The sequence below is a fragment of the Orycteropus afer genome, unplaced genomic scaffold, assembly GCF_000298275.1.
Source record: "Orycteropus afer afer isolate SDZICR_OR568_19922 unplaced genomic scaffold, OryAfe1.0 scaffold00213, whole genome shotgun sequence".
Lineage (NCBI taxonomy): Eukaryota > Metazoa > Chordata > Mammalia > Tubulidentata > Orycteropodidae > Orycteropus > Orycteropus afer.
Window position 1 is genome coordinate 4,861,077 of NW_006921800.1, and position 14,738 is coordinate 4,875,814.

At 35.1% G+C, this 14,738-nt stretch overlaps 1 protein-coding gene across 1 annotated transcript in view; it reads right to left on the reverse strand.

The window, feature by feature from the left end:
* The window catches only part of NEGR1 (neuronal growth regulator 1), a 1,298,229-nt gene that overhangs the window by 168,070 nt on the left and 1,115,421 nt on the right, over positions 1 to 14,738 (reverse strand). The window lies entirely within an intron of this gene.

A 14,738-nucleotide genomic window follows, 5' to 3' on the forward strand; every position in this document is an offset into this window, starting at 1 on the left:
AAAACTTAAAAAAATTAACCTATACTTCTATCATGCTTACTATATACTAAGCCTTCTTATAGGTACTTTACAAATATTGACAAATTCAATAGTTACATAGTAACTCTAAGTGGTAGATACTATTATTAACTCACTCTTACCACCATAACACAAGTGAGGGAACTGATGCAGATGAAGTTTAGGTAACTTCATTAAGTTTACACAGCTGAAAAGTAGTAGAACAAGGATTCAAACATAGACAGCTTGGCTCTAATTTTCATGCTCTTAACAATTCTGCTATATACAATTTGAAGAACTATGAATATTTTAAAGGTAAAAATATATAATTTTTGTTGATTTGCAACATGTGGATTTCATTGTAAAAGCCACTACCATTGAGAGGAATTCAATGAGGTAGTCTAATGAAAGTTTTTTTTATACTAAGCCTAAATAAAACTGTTCTTCCAGAACATAAAGTCAGCAAATACAGTGTTAGTAGATGCCATCAGACATCACTTTTTAAAATATTTTGCATACTCTTCTTTATTTGAGTACATAAGGAAGATAATCCATCCTTAAATTTTATGAAGACTTCATCCAACAATTTGGGTAATGGGATAAGAAGAAAAGAATAATTTTCACATCTGTCCATGAGGTGACATAGCTGAGCTCTGATGGCATAGTGCCTAAGGCATTTGATTGCTAACTAGAAGGTTGCTTGGTGGTTTAAACCCACCAGAAAACTGGGCAATCTACTTCCGTAGAGATACCACCTCGGAAACCCAAGAGGGGTCGCTATGAGTTGAAATGACTTGGCAGTAGTGAGTTTGGTTTGTTTTTGGCCACTCTGTGGAAGGAAGACTGGACAATCTACTTCCGAAAAGATTTGCCACCTCAGAAACCCAATGGGGGTTGCTATGAGTTGGAATCGACTTGATGGCAGTGAGTTTGTTTTTTGGTTTATAGCCTCTTTAAAACTGATGGAGAAAAAGAAGTCAAAAAAGAAGTCAAAAAGTTTACAAACAAGATTAACTCTAAAATCTCCTATAATCCAGAGATTAAATATCATATAATCTCATATAATTACTCTATAAAGGCCATAGGTATGCATATGAATCAGACCTAATTAGTCCTTAAAAGAGAAAAATTAGATTCAAATGCCTAGTACTTCAAGTTATATTAACACAGAACTCAAATTATTTAAATTGCCATGGCCCCATCTGTAAAATGAGGGAAACCTAAACCTTGTATGCATCAACTATAAAATAATCTAAAATAGACTCTTAAAAAATGCTGTGGTTTTATAGGTTAGGAAAATGTATCCTATAATTTGACCAGAAAGTGGTATATTATGAGGATCTTTGAAAATATAATCATAGACTCGCTCAAACTTGTTTCTTTTGGGGGTGGGGACATTCATAATCATCGAAAGCAATTTTAAGCGTTTTTGATTGATTACAATTTGAGAGATAGAGCTTTTTTCATTTCTAAAATACTCAGTTTCTCAGATCAGCAAATCCTGTTTTAGACTAAAATTTACTGCCATTTCTGGAATGAAAGGAGAAACAACTCTTTAACTAACTTACACCTCTTTATGGTAGGCAGCATCAACATATCCTTAACTCAGCAGTTACAAGAAATCCCTATGAACTTTTCAAAGCTAAATAACTTCAGCAGCTCCACTTTCTTGTTTAAATAGCCAGCAGTCAGCATTCAAAATGAACTGCTAAATTTCTATACAACAATATAAAGGTTGTTTCTAGTATCAATAGCTTTTATCTTGATTTCATGTCCTCCAGAAATGTTCACAGTTGAAAACCACACTTTAACACATACTTATCAAAGTGGCTTATCTTTTCAGATTGCATGTTTGTAGTTGAATTAGGAACAACCTGAAAATTATGCCCATCAACTGAAATAAGTCCTTTGGCTTGACAGGTTCAAGAGAGCAAAATATCCCACTATAATACTCCAAGAGTAGAAGTATAGGTTTTCTCCTAGGCATTGTCCCCTGTAGGAGCATTGAATGCCCTTCTGTTTCATAATAATTCTATAATAATGTAATACCAAACCAAAGTAAATAGTTTTTTAATAGCTACTCTGACAAACTTATAAATTCTATAGTTCTGTTTAAAAAGATTGCAGAAGCTAATCACCTTGCAACTACTCCATGATATGGTACAAATTTACTGCATAAGCCCTAGGGAATGGGGTAAAAGATGTTAACTTCAAATCAGGGTAAGATCACACAATCCAAAGGGAGGACGAAACACAAATAGACGAGGACAAGTAGCAGACATTGGAGTAGTGCCGCAAGCATGCGGCTCATAATTAACTCGGTTTATTTCTATGGCAATGCGGATGTCTTGTTTAATGGAAGAAGTACCCAGACATACTTTGTGAATGTATGTGGATACTGACCTGGACTTGTGACAGGACTAGAGGTAGTAGGCTCAATAATTTCTACAAAAAGGGAAAAGGAAAGAAAAGAAAAAACATTTTGTGCATTAATCATACATAAAAGACAAACACGAGACAATCAACAGTCATGCAACATATACACAGGTGGTCTTTTATTTGAAGACTTTCATGACCATAGGAACCATGGACCAAAATCCAGCCTCCATAATTTGCACACAGCTCCATCACTGTCTTTGATATCTTTCATCCTGGGTCACCACTTAGGAGTCATTTCCACATTCCAATCTGTAGTATCAAGTTTCGTTGTGCGAAGGTTATGGTCAAGTTCTTGCTCTTAGAATTCTCATGTAACAGTTTACAAGACTTCCTTCTAGTAAAATAGTGAGACTTGCAAGTAGAATGCCTTCTTCTAAGGGAGCTGATACCACTTCCTATAAAGTCATTCAGTGAAATCTTTCTTCTTAATATGGACTAAGAATAAAATTAGTGGGTAAAACTCAAATTATCCCTAAATGTCTTTGTAAACCTATATATATATTTTACAAATACATCTACAGAAGTCTATCATTTAGAGAATCCTGTTATATCTTCCATTAGGTTTATATGAAACAAAGAAACACACACACACATGCATACACATACATCCCCACACACCCTGCACACATACACACAAAACATGTTCACATTTCAAGTTACTAAATATATTTGCATATCTACAAGGCATTTCTGACTATAGCTCAGGGAAAATTATAGTGTTACTGTGTCATTTGTTCATTTATATTGTTGTCTATCTAACAAATAATAAACTCTATGGCATTTTAAATCATGTATGTAATTTTATTTAGACATCTAGTTTTAACTTAATTTTTACTAGGATATATTTTTTTTAATTATAGTAATAATTAAAATTTCAGTGATATAAAGATGTAATATTAGTAAGAAATGTATAGTTTAAACAGCATCATCAGCAATCCCAAAGGACAGGAACAACTTTTAATGAGGGAGATTGCAGTATAAGGAAAGTATTGCATTTTTGAGAAACTCTAATAATGTGGTAGCCTGAAAGATGTATTTTAGTATTATTCCTCACAGGTAACCTACTCCCCTTTAACCTAGTAAATAAACAAGTCCTATAAAACTAAGAAAACCAGTCTATATTTGTAAAACCAAATATAGTGTGAGTGTGTCTCTCAGAGATAAAAGCAGATACCCTCATGCAAAATCTTGTCTCTGTAAACTACACAGCTTTGTTCTAGTTATCTACAAGAGATGTTGCAGAGACAAAAAAATAAAAAAATAAATATTTTTCCAACCTCTTTAAGACTTCTGCTGTCTTTCACTGATTCTTCCACTAAAACTATGGCAATCATCAATTTCGTTCGATAGTGAACTTATGCTCCTTCTCCATTTTCTAGTTCAGCTGCTGGTTTGAATAAGACCTTAGTTCAGCAAGAGCTATAAAATGGGCCTTAAAATTGGGGGTCAACAGTTAAAGGGACTAAAGTCTGTATGTGTACCAATCTACAGAAGATGAATCCTCTGGTCCTTCTCTGACTGCTCTGGGCCAATGAATCATGCAAGATGGTCAGGGTAGCTGACAAAGATCATTGTCTAGACTACAAAGGATAGATCTGGGGTAGCAGAATATACTATTAAAGAGACTTGAACCCAAATAGCAAAATAATTAGTGAGTTATCAAGCTATAATTTGTAAAAATTAAAAAAGTCCAGTCATCCATCTGGAAGTGTGATTTGCTATTGGGGAGAACTGGAAGCCAGCTAAAGCAAGTCTACATTAGGTTACTTAAAAATGTGGGAATTTTCTAATTGTCATGTCCAAGAATGATTATCTATCTATCTAATAACATAATATTTAACTTCCTTTGATGTGCCAAGTAATATCTCACGTGCTAGGACTATAGCAGTTAATAAAACAGCTAAAAATCCCTGCCCTCAAGAAGTTTATAGACTGTATACTCTAGGATTTTAAAAATTATTCAATCCTTAGCTTGAAATTCTGTTACTTATAGAAAATTAACACAGTTGAAATAAAAATCATATCACAGGACTGCTATTCTAATTTAAACAGTGTTCTTTTGTTGAGTTGGAAAACACCCTCAAACATTTTTATGATTATTAACAATTTTAAATAAATTAAAAACTTCAAAAATAATGAAAATCAAAGTCTTACTTAGTTTAATGCTATATATTAAATCTGACTATACAATTGGTATGTTCACTCAAAGGAAAGATTGTATAATTCAAAAGAGAAATGAAAGCATAAAATGGTTTGAAATGTAGAAGCTTAATCAGAATAATTACTCATTGGAAAAGTAAATGCAATGGGATAGTGAACAGAGTTTTCGGTGTTCAGCAGTTTGGACGTTTGAACTTCAATTCCTTCAACTGTTTGGTTTCCATTGTTTTGAATTTCCAATGCTGATTTGAGAGTTTATTGAAAAAGACAGGGTGACATACAACTACAACTTCATGCCAATGCAAGAGCGGTAGAAACAAATAGCTGTCCCATTGAACCAAGCTCTTCATTGTGTCTGCTTATGTACAGCTAAATTGCTTATGTAAAGACACATTGTCTTATAAAAAGTGCTTTTATAAGAATCAAAGAATTTAGTGCATGAAAATTTATGTTGCACACAGAATCTATTTTGTATTTTCAGCTTCACAGTCAAGACAATTTTTTTTTTTTTTTCCCACACAGTCCAGGAGAGAGTGGAATGCCTAGTGAAGCAATCGTATGTAAAAGAAGAATGGGGAAAAGAGAAGTCAGTTGAGTAGGAAATTCAGATTATATATGCCTAGGAGTCATTGACAGGTTTAGATGGGCATGGAGCAGAAGGCAAAAGGTAAGCAAGACCGAAGTACTGAGATTGGGAAAAGTTCGTGTTGAGATATACAGATGATGAGAATCGGAAAGATTCTTTAATGTGAGATAGTGTGATTAGTCAAAGAGGAGCCAGACAAAACAGGTAAAATGACAACCTAGCCATTTTTTTTGCAAGTTATGGAATTTACCAACCTCCCGTGTCCTCATTAACAAATTTAGATGATAGCTTCCACTTTGTAGAGTTACTGAGATAAAGATATTTAAAATAAGCAACAAAGGAAAATTAGTAGTAGTTGTTATTTTTACTTAGGGAATTGATGGAAAAGTCTGTTTTTAAATGAATGAAGAGGAAAACTAGAGTGTTAGGAATTAGGGAGAGTTGAATTTTACAAAGTAGAAGCAAAAATGAAGAGTACCATGAGTAATTGAGATTATGTAAAGAACAAAATTCCACCTATAATTTGGGCATTGATTTTTTTCATTTGAAAATAGTAACTGTATTTTACTTTAAAATAATAATTTGGGAGTCATATTGAGTCTTAAACAATAACTATATAATACAGGACCATTTTTGTAGTTCTAATTTAGGTCAACATTTAGAGTAGTAATACATGGATCAAGATCATAAAATTTTTGCATTCATATGCATTTTAAACATAAAATAGGAACTTTGTGCCAAATTGCAAATATATAGTCTTAATATAGGAGCTCTGGTGGCACAGTGTCTAAGGCATTTGACTGCTAACCTGAAGGTTGGTGGTTCGAACCCACCAGCCACTCTGCAGAAAGAAGACTGAGTAATCTACTTCCATAAAGATTTACTGCCTCGGAGACCCAAAGGGGGTCTCTATGAGGCAGAATCAACTTGATGACAGTGAGTTTGTTTTTTGTTTTTTTTTTTTTGGTTTACTCTTAATATATACAGGGAGCAGGCATTTAAAATCTTAAGCTTGCCTTCCTTATGTCTCCAAATAAATTTGAATGATCCCACTAACTCAATAAAGCCAAACTCATTTTCTATAAAACAGTAATTTTATTACTTAGATCATATCATCTGCACAGTAGTTGATACTGGATAAAAACAATTAATCAGCTATGTATTTTTCTATACTCTTCAGAAATCAGTAAATCGATATTTCAGAAACTTCTTATTAAAAGTCTATCATAATAACTGTCATTATAATTATACTAATTATAATTGATGATATTTATTGAAATCTTACTACAGCCAGGTACAGATCTAAATGGTTTATATACATTAACTCATTTAATCCTAACAACAACTCTATGAGATAAATATTATCATTAATTCTCCTTTTACAGACGAGATAACAGAGTACAGAGAAATACAACATCTCATACATAGTCACTGTGGTAGTTAAGGTGTTGTCAACTTGGCTGGGCCTGGTTGAGTGGCTGGACAGCTGGATGTAGTTATTCCCCTTGGTGAGACTGGCAATCAGTTCCATGGTGTAATCTACTGGAGCAGCCAAGTAGCTGCTTTAGGGATGTGGTCTGCTTCTAGTATATAGGAAGTAGCTTTGAGGAAGGTCTCTAGCTTTTGGGCACACTTGAACCCTGCATATAACCAAGTCATTTTTCAGCAGCCTGCCATGTCCTGATGATCTTGGGACTTTTTCTGGAGTTGAATTAGTTGCCTCACATGTTGTTTTTTAATATTGGGGCTATACCTTTTCACTTGTTGATCTTGGTTTTGTGAGCCTCAGCTGCCAGTAGCTGCCTGAGTGGGCTAGGAGCAGAGCTGAACCCCAAGGTTGAGGGGCTTTCACCCAGCCCCTAGAGCCTTGCTCTTTGATTCACACTTCTAGCCTCCAAAAACTCTAAAAATAAAGTCCTGTTTATTCAAGCCATCCATCCCATTTGCCTTATATACTGCCAGAGTGGCACTGAGGTAACCAAAACAGTCACCTAGCTAATAAGGAATAGAGATGGGATAGAAAGGCACTTTGCTAGGATAGCTTAGCATTTCATTTCCTCACACTGACAGAAGAAATACCTTATATACTTTACTTATGTCTGCAATTACTTCACTGGATTGTTTGTATGCAAGGGGCTATATAACTCTACTACTAGTAGTCATCTTAATAATAGGACTTTTTTTTTTTGAAAGGTAGTTAATTAATGGGTCGGTTATGTCACCAAGAATGGAAGAGAGCCATATTCAATGTTACTTCCTGGAGACTTCTACAATAAGGACTTTTCATGAAGAAAAGATTTACAACACATAATTTTCCAATCTTATTCTTATATTTCAAAGCAATACCAAGTACAGTCATTTACTTCTATACCAGCCCTTATGCCATTCTCTGAATAGCTCCGAGGACATTATCATCACCAGATTACTCAATAAAAAGAGAATCTTCAACTTGTAAACTCTCAGTCTGTTAACACAGTAGTTTGACCAGAGGTTGCTTAGCTTTCAAGAATGTTGTATTTGTACGGATCACATTTGAGTTGTTGTTCCATCATCTTAGTAATCAACTTATGAGCAGTGACATATTCTTCATGAGGTGCCAAGTGGCTCTCCTGATGAGCAACAGTAAAGGTCCTCAGAGAAAATATCTGTGTGTCTCATTATGTAGAGATTAGAGGGAACACTCACTCTGATTAATCACAGAATATATCATTGTTGGCTATTGCATTCCTGTAGGGAATAGCCTTAGCAAACGCATGGTTTTAATTGTACATAAAGCAGAGGTGAATAAAAGTTCACCAAGACAGACATTTTCAACAGTTATGTAGAAAAATGAGGTGTCGTGCAAAACAAGTTTTTACTTCTTAGTAAATGTATTTTGGCCAGAACAGGAGGAAATTCTATTAAAACAAGGTATTGAGAAAACAGTGTGTTATAAAAAGGAATAATTTGTAATGGCCCTTTCTACACACTTTATTAACTATTGTTTTATAACCCTACCCATATTATATATTTCTAGAATTTTCCAGTTCAAACTCCTTGGTTTCGATGTATTTTGGATGACCATATTTGGCTTCTGGGTTGTTATTTTATCTTTATGCTATTACACAGCAGTGATGTGTGCAAGTTATCTTTTAGACTGTTGAGAGATAACATGATTGTGTCATTGAAACGGCACAGAAATTAATCCTCTGGTTGCCATGGTTTCATCAGAAAGCTCTGACTCCCAATCATTGTGGAGTGGAAGCAAAGCCATTTTCACAGTAGAATAAAGTGGCTGTTGCCCTAGAATGACCAAAGTTATTGCTGATGGAAGCAACAGAAGGCTGATTGTGAGCTAGGTGGGACACAGAAGACAGAAATGACAACCTCTTCTTTTCACTTTTACTGGGAGGCCCATCAAGTGCATTTTAGGCTTCTTAGAGCTCTAGGATAGAAGAGACTTTGTGCATAGGGTTTAAATTACAAATTAGAACCTACATTTTTGCTTCAAAATGAGAAATCCATCAGCTGTGAACGTTCACGTGGTTAGAGCTAACATAAGTGACCATAAGGTATTCCTGTATAATGCAAAAACTGTTTTTCTTATCACCAGGAGACTTGAATTTGACCCTATCTGAAAACCTTAGGTATGAGACACCATCTAAGCTTTGGATTTCACTTTTCTGATACATAAATGGGAGATTATAATAGTTGGCCCATATCCTTCACTGGGCTATTATTTTTGTTTCCAATTGTATGGTTGTTTAAAAATGGTTTATCACAGTGGTTAATGATAGGAGTTCTAGAAGGAGCTGACCTAATATCAAATCCTGAGTCTAATACTTAGAAGCTACTCACCCTCTATAAATTTGCATAATTATATAACTGAGATAACTATAATATCTACCACTCAATGTTGTCACTCAGCATTATAGTGAGAGTAAATGAGACAATGCATATAAATTCCTTAGCACAAGCCTTGCCTGGCACATAAACTGGGCTCTATAAATGTTAGCCTATTGTTTATACTGCAATTATGATAAATGTTTTTAAAACCATAACATCATTACCAATACTTTGTGATATTATGACAATCCTATAATTCAACCCTAAAAATAAATGTTTTTCCTCTAAAACTCATTTATATTAATGAAATCACTGAAATATTTTTTAAAATGTTTACAAGGGAAAACCTACATGCTAAAATTAGTTTCATTCAACCACCAGAATGTCTCTGTAACTTTTCAAATACACAAGATCATTTTGCATTTATTTTCTAGAATGTTTTGTGCCTATTGTAAGGAATATGCTACTTTAAGCTATTGTTTGCAGATGCTTGCAAGTGTATGTGATAGAGAAAGGAGGATTCACAGAGGGGTAAGAATTAGAGGGTTGGAGTAAGTATTTCTGTAGTGTGTATTCATTCGAAGAGAAAACACTATATCAACACTAAGAAAAGATACATGTCTATTATCATCCTGTTGATCTCTCAGGATAGTATGAACGGTCAAAACTACTTATTTCAATATAAAAACATCCTCTCAGTTAATCAATAGACAGTTCTGTATGAGAGAGGAAAACTTTGGCTGTGGAAACAAAGGAACATTAGTCACAAATGAGGCATTTATATGCTTAATAATATTCACAAACTAGTTTTACAAGCTTACATACAAAGTTGCTCCAATATATTTCCTTCTTGGATGCCATTTTGAGATAGTAAGTTTGGGACAATGCTGGCCCATGCTATAAATTACAATGAAATGGGATATTTGTTCCCAGATGTCTAGGTAAAATACAATATTTCAGTGAATATATTTGATGTCAGGAAGCTCTGGTAGCTTAGTGCCTAAGGCACTTGACTGCTAACCAGAAGGCTGGCGGTTCAAACTCACCAGCCACTCCTTAGAAGGAAGGTTGGGCAATCTACTTCTGTAGTGATACTGCCTCGGAAACCCAAGGAGGGGTTGCTATAAGTCAGGTCCGATTTGACAGCACATAACAACAGCAACAATATTTGATATCAAGTCAAAAGGCAACTGAAGATTTCTGGGTTTTAGTGACTACAGGCAGTTTCTGGATTATGAATGACTTCCATGCCTAAATCTGTCTTTAAATAGAATTTGTCTATAAATTGGAATAGTTAGGTACAGCTTGTATCTAACATCAATTAGTCAAATGTTTGTCTTAGTATGTAGTATATAGTGTAACTTTCTAGGCATAAAAATGATTAAAGAAACACTTCTAGATACACTAAAACATCTTTAACATAATAATACAGTAATAATAACAATGTTTTGATGTGTGATACAAAGTAGTGCTTGTTATTATATGACCATTGTATGTACCTCAACTTTATAATATAATAGACTTTATGTGGATTGGTTTGAGACTACAGGTTGTACCTAAGTCAGGCATTCATAACCTGGTGACTGCTTGTATTTCATATAGCACTGAGGCCAAAGATTTTTCATGACTTTCATCATTATATAGATAATCTCTGGAAAGGATCTGATGAGAGTGTGGTATTATTTTTGAAACGTGCCTTCCTATATCACAAAAGAATACATGTCTCAGCCTTCAGCAAATATACTTGGTTTCTCCTCTAATACAAATTAGAATGAAAATAAAAGTAAAGGGAATGTGGTTAAAGGTACACAGGGACTCAAAAGAGGAGTTTTAAGACAGGCCACTGAAATATTTATAAAAAATCCATTGTATTGATGCCATGCAAAGAAATGCAGAGCCTAGACACCTGGTAGTTAATACTTGGACTGCTTATTGTCTTAAGCCCATATGACTCTAATTACTCCCAAGGACTGAAGTGCAGTCTGTTAGCACTTTCCAATTCTTCCCCACATGTGACTATACAAAGGAATACCTTGGAGTTACTGCCTCTGGATTTTTGTTGGCACAGGGATCTCCAAGGAGTTGACAAATGACCAGATGTTGTGAGATAATCGTTTCTCTTCATTAGCACATTAGTTATCACTTGACATGCTGGATATGAAAGGGAATTTGTTGTATTCAAATCAACACTATTACAGAACTTTAGCCATGTAAGCTATATTTAAATGTCTTTATTGCTAGATGTCAGATAGATCTGTATTTCAATCTCTTCCATTTACTATCCATGAGTTTTTACAAGATATATATATATATATATATATATATATATATATATATAAAAACACATATGTGTGTGTGTGTATGTGTGTATTTAAAAGATGAATAACCAAGAAGAGAGCATATAGTAGGAAGATACTAATTTTCGTGTCTTTCTTTTCGAATCCAGATCCAGTGTTTCTGATATTGTGGAAGAAATTCTTAATCTCTAGGCATCCTCAGGTTCTATTTAGGGAATGTATTTGTAAACAACTCACTAATAAATAAAGAAATTGAAAACTGGTAATAAAAAGACAGCTTGAAGGTGGTAACAAATGTCCTTGGAGTATTGGCTCCACTGAAGAGCCACAAAGTGAGTCCACCTGTTGTCCAGTGTGAAATGGCCTATAATGGCAAACTCTTTTGACAAAGAAGGATGCTAAATGACATCTATCATATGCATTGATGCCAATTACTCTCAACTGGAGCTTTTGTGGGCCAAGTGAGTAATGAGAGGCTCAACATGGAACAGCAGAAACAGAACAGGCTGGCAGAATATGTGTTACTACCGCCATCTCAAACCTCTATATGAAACAAAATGGCAATGATATGGATTTCCAGGAGAGCAATGGTAAGAGAAGTCCAGGCCTACCAAGGAGGAATCCATGCTGGGCAACTGGCTCAGCTAACAAAAAAACACCAAAGGCCAAGGACAAAGCTAGGAGGAGTGCTCACAGAGGCTTCCCTGGAGAAGAGCATCCTGATCATTGCCACACTAATTCAGGAATTAGTCATTCTATATTTTCAACATATCATTTGCATTTATTAAATTTCCCTGGCACTATTCTAAGTGCTGTTAATATGGTAGTGAATAAGAGTTCAATAAGAGGCTACTCTGATCCCACCAGTTCATCTCACAAGATGAGGAAAAAGAGGTCCCGACATATACAGTGACTTTCCCAAATTAAAATCAGATAGAATTAGGAGCAAAGGCTTTTTACTCACAATCAGAGACTCTACAGAGGAAGAAAATCTTTGCAATGCTCTACCCAATAATACTATTCTAAATATTCAAATTAAAGAGAGGCAAATATCCTTAATAATGTGCCAGGGTAGGTGGTATAATCTCACTCCCTGTATAATAGCTAGTGCTTACAGCTTGATTAGGCAAGGAGAGCATGTGAGTGAAGATCAAGGACTCCACAGTAATTTTACTCAGTGCCAAAGTCTTACCCAACCAATTTTAGAGGGCATTTTACTTTGGGAAAATCAGCCCCTTTGCCTTAAATTGATCTGAGAAAGTATAAATACATATGTGCTGGAGTGTAAGGTGAGTATAGGAGTCCTTGGGTGGAGGAAAGGTTAAGCACTTGACTACTAGCCAAAAGGTTGGAGGTTCAGACCCACCCACCCTCGGAAGACAGGCCTGGTGATGTGCTTTTGAAAGGTCACAGCCTTGAAAACCCTAGGGAGCAGTTCTACTCTGCACACATGGGGTCTCCATGAGTCTGAATATACTTTACAATTAAAACAATAACAACAATAAGGTGAGTATATGCATAAATGTATATATAAATATATATGTATGTGTACACATATGTATATGTGTCATATTATATGAGTATACACGATTATATAAAGTAATGTATATAATTTTATTAGGTTATAGATATGCTCTGAAAAACATAAAGTTATGCATATACTTCTTCAAGTCACTTATCACAATTTGACATGATTTACTTTTTTTTTTTTTAATTGCCTGTCTTTTTGGCATAGTGGGTAAGACATTTAGCTGCTAACCAGAAGTTCAGTGGTTCAAACCCAACGCTGTTCTGTAGGAGGAAGATGAGGCAATCTACTTCTGTAAAGATTTACAGCCCTGGAAACTCAATGGGGTTGTTTGTATCAAAATTGACTTGGTGGCAGTGGCTTTTTCTTCTAGAAAGTTAGCTGCATGGAAATAGAAAATTTGCATGTTGTACTATTGTTCTCTCAGTGCCTAGAACACTGCCTGGCACATAGTGCATACTGAATAAAATTTACTGGTTGAATGAAAGAACACATGTGCAATTGCATGTATGTATGTAGACACATCTGTTCATGAGTAAATGTATTGATGTGGACATTTGAACAAATGTACCTGTTATGCACTTGTGATATCCTAACAAAATCTGCTGGCACAGTAGAATTCCTAGAGAGTAGTGACTCACAGACTCCAACCAAACATTTTAAGTTCATAGTTTAAATCTGATCCCAAGATAAACCCACTGCCATCGAATTGATTCCAACTCATAGTTACCTTAGAAGACAGATAGGAACTGCCTTATTTTTCCAAGGTTATAAATATTTATGGTAGCAGACTGCCTCAACTTTCTCCTTCAGAGCAGCTGGTGAGTTCAAACCACCAAACTTTTGGTTAGCAGCTGAATGATTTAACCACTGAACAACCAAATCTCCTTGATCCCAAGATAAGAGGAGTTCTAATAGTGGGTTCAGATGTAAGTTTCTCACTTTGGCCTGTTTATAAAAGCCATTTTTTAAAAAGGGCAGCATTGAAACTGGTCCTGTTACACAAATTGAGGCAGAAGTTTGACCAAGATACTTGCTGCCTTGACCATATCATAATTTTTCTACCTTTTATTCTCCTGTCATTTAATTATAAAATGGTTTACTACTACACATAAATAAAAGATAGGTAATGCAGAAAGACGTAATAAATTGGATATAAATGTGCCTTACTTGCACAATCTACTATGTTGTTGTTATGTGCTATCAAGTTGGACTCACAGAGTCCCTGTAGGACAGAGTAGAACTGCCTTATATGGTTTCCTAGGCGGAAATCTTTACAGAACAGATTACCAGGTCTTTTTTCTCATGGTATTGTGGGATGGGTTTGAACCATCAGCTTTTCAGTTAGCAGCCAAGAGCTTAACCATTGTGCCATCAGTGCTTTTTTAATTTTTAATCTAGTGTACATACATAAAAGAAATACATATGATTTTTGGTAAAGTTTGCATTTAGAGAACAAACTGGTATCAAGGTAGATTTTGCCTGGTTGAGATCCTCTGCCCAGTTGCTGCTGAGCCAACTGGGACTCTGGTTGACTCCTGTGTTTCCAAGTAGAACTGTTTTCCATTTGGTTTTCAGTGGCTGATGTTTCAGAAGTAGATCACCCGGACTTTTTTTCTGAGGTGCTCTGGGTGGACTCAGACCTACAACCTTTCAGTTAGCAGCCAAACACTTTAGCTATATTTTCATCACTCAGGGACTCCTTGAGTCTTCTTAAATGTTATTAATACAAATTACTCAAATAGACACACAAAAGATTAAGTTTATAAATTTAAGGAGAATATTGGTTATGACTGGCTGTTCTCCAAATTACATACTTCTGTGAAGCAAGTTACTCTTAGGCACACATAATCAAACTCCTGGAAAAATAATCTAGGGTATATTATCAGTTGGTTAAATTGAATAG